A 3032-nucleotide genomic window follows, 5' to 3' on the forward strand; every position below is an offset into this window, starting at 1 on the left:
CTTGTGCTCTGTACCGCGGCCCCGTTGCTTTCCTTTCGTTTTCCGGTTTTACTTTTCTTTCCGTTAACGCATAAGAGGTATCTGCAGTGATGATACCCGTAAAGGAACTTTCACCACGCCCCTCCCCAAAAGAAGAGAGGAGGATTTGCACATGCCACCAAGCGATTCATTCAGTCTGCTGCTGAGAGAAAAGAAATACATAGCCAGACAAGCGGTGCCTTTTATGCCTGTAGCCAGAAAAACATTCGTGTGCTAACTTTGCCATCTTGGGCAATGCGCTTGCTTGCAGTATTTCACTGCTTGGTTGTGCACGCACACGTAGACCCACCCATCCATCATGTTCACAGCGGTGTTTGCGACACCCTCCCTCTCTCAGCCAGCCACGCACGGAGGTAGAAGGCGAATGCGGCTCTGACGCTACCGCCGTAGCACGTGCGCCACGCTCTCCACCGCACCTGCTTTCCTTTTTGCTCGGTCCGCTCTCCATCTCTTTCTCTCTTCTTGGCTTTCAGTCTGGTCTCCACGTCTCGCGGGAGTCATGCCACGGACTCTCCGTGATGACACTCTCACCTGCACCACTTTCCACCAACGTACCCGCCACCGTCACCTTATTCTCTCATGACTCCCTTAGCACCCCATGAAGCGCACCGAGACCCACGAGGTCCTACGGGAGGCCGAGGCGTTCGCCGCCGAGTGAGCCACTCCAGTCTGCCCCACCCTTTGCCCGCTGGGCCCCCGGAGGGGTGGCCGGCTGCTGAAAGCGTGTGAGTGTGACGAGATACACAACAGCATGCTGGTTCGGGGGCATCGCCGGCTTTGAACGCCGCAAGCTCTGCGTATGCAGCCCCATCTCTCCTCACTCTCCATAAGGACAGCCAGCACAAGACGGACAGGTATCCGACACTGTCTGCGGAGCTGTTGCTCACTGTGGAGGAGAGCCAGGGCTGTCCTTACCACTTTCCTGGAACGAAAACGGAGGTCCCTATCGACCACGGCGGCGTGCTGACCATGAAGCTGGTGAGCACCCTGTCAGGGGGCGCGAGAGGATCCGGGCCAAGGCGGAGCGACGCGTGCGTTGCGACGGCGTGGAGGGCCTGTTTCGTGCCGATCGCGTGCACGAGCTGAAGCCGGGTGAGCGCATCACGATGACGCGGGGCCGCTGCCATGACCTGCGCACCAAGATCAGCACCGGCAGGGTGCTTGCTTGTGCGGTGAGCCAGTGCAACGCGGGCACCGTGATCCGCTTCCCTGAGGTTCTGAAGGGCGACCGCCTTCCACACTTCCTGCGCAACGCGAGTCTGTCGGTGGCCACGGAGGCCTCGCTCCACCCGAAGCACACCACCATTCGTACTCGCCGCTTTTGCACCAGGCGACAGGTTCTCCCTCCCTTTCCGTTGATTCGCCTCTCTTGCCTCTCGTCCCGCTCTCTTCCGCTGCCAGCACGTATGCGCATGAACAGAGCTGTCTTTCTTTGCCCGCTAACCCGATAACACTCCTTGAACATGACACCGCTGAGCACCACACGTTTCCACCGCCATACCAGCGCACCACTCCGAGACAGTAACATCCTCCACAAGACACCAGCGCACGCTGCCACAACTGCCACAGCGCTCGAGCGCATAACGCAACACACAAGCTCCACCCGACTGGGTAAGCTTTCGCTTTCTCTTCACTCCTCCTCCCGCGACACCCTTAGCGGGCGATCCATGGCACAAGCATTAGGGTACGCGTACACTGGTTAGGGTTAGGGTGTGGGCATTTTCTACCACGCCTTCCTATCCTTGCGACACCCTCTCCCACTGTACCGGAGAAATCCTCCCGAGGGCGAGTGCCAGAATACACGGGTTAGGGTTAGGGTTAGGGTTAGGGTTAGGGTTAGGGTTAGGGTTAGGGTTAGGGTTAGGGTTAGGGTTAGGGTTAGGGTTAGGGTTAGGGTTAGGGTTAGGGTTAGGGTTAGGGTTAGGGTTAGGGTTAGGGTTAGGGTTAGGGTTAGGGTTAGGGTTAGGGTTAGGGTTAGGGTTAGGGTTAGGGTTAGGGTTAGGGTTAGGGTTAGGGTTAGGGTTAGGGTTAGGGTTAGGGTTAGGGTTAGGGTTAGGGTTAGGGTTAGGGTTAGGGTTAGGGTTAGGGTTAGGGTTAGGGTTAGGGTTAGGGTTAGCGTTGTGACTCGGTCCGCCACAAGGTACGCGGAGTAGAAGCCGACACCGAACTGGCCGATCATGCTCATGTCGCCGCCGGCCTCCAGTGCCTCCATGAACGCCTTCGTGCCGGAGCGCGCGATCGTGCCCAGATTGTTCACGAGGTCCGCCTTGGTCATGCCGATGCCGTTATCCTCCACCGTCAGCGTCTTGTTCGCCTTGTCCGGCACCACGCGGACGCGCAGGTGAGTCTCCTCGCCCAGCACCGACGGGTCCGTCAGGCTCTGGTAGCGGATCTTGTCGCACGCATCCGACGCATTGCTGATCAGCTCGCGCAGGAAGATCTCCTTGTTCGAGTAGAAGGTGTTGATGATCAGCGACATCAACTGGTTGATCTCCGCCTGGAACGCGAACGTCTCCGTCATGGTTGCCGCAGGGGGTTCTGGGGGAGGGGGGAGCAGGTACTCGTAACGGTTGGGGGAAGAGGGGGGGGTGCGCGTGCGTGGCGAGAGGGACACTCCTGTGCTGCTGCTCTGGGCGATGTTTTTTGTGTGGTTGTTTATAGCGTAGACTTATGTAGTATTTGTAATAATGGGGAAGAAATGCTCGCAAGGGAAAGGGAGAAGATGTAGAAGCGGGTCTGTTGTGGGTGAGGTTTATGTAGGATGGAGTTGTTGTTGAGGGAAAGAAGTGGCAAGCGGGTGTTTATGCCGGGGCGTCACGACGAAGTGAAGGAAAATGTAGGGTGGAGGCGAAGGATGGTATAGTGAAACAGGGGAGGCAGTGGAAGGCTTCGATGGGTTGCAGGCAGAGGTGACTGTGAAGGGCAGGATGTGGGATACGTAGCTGGGACGGCCACGCACGTGTGTCCTATATAGGCAGTGGAGTGCAGTAAGG

Source organism: Leishmania braziliensis, chromosome 33, assembly GCF_000002845.2.
Source record: "Leishmania braziliensis MHOM/BR/75/M2904 complete genome, chromosome 33".
Taxonomy (NCBI): Eukaryota; Euglenozoa; class Kinetoplastea; order Trypanosomatida; family Trypanosomatidae; genus Leishmania; species Leishmania braziliensis.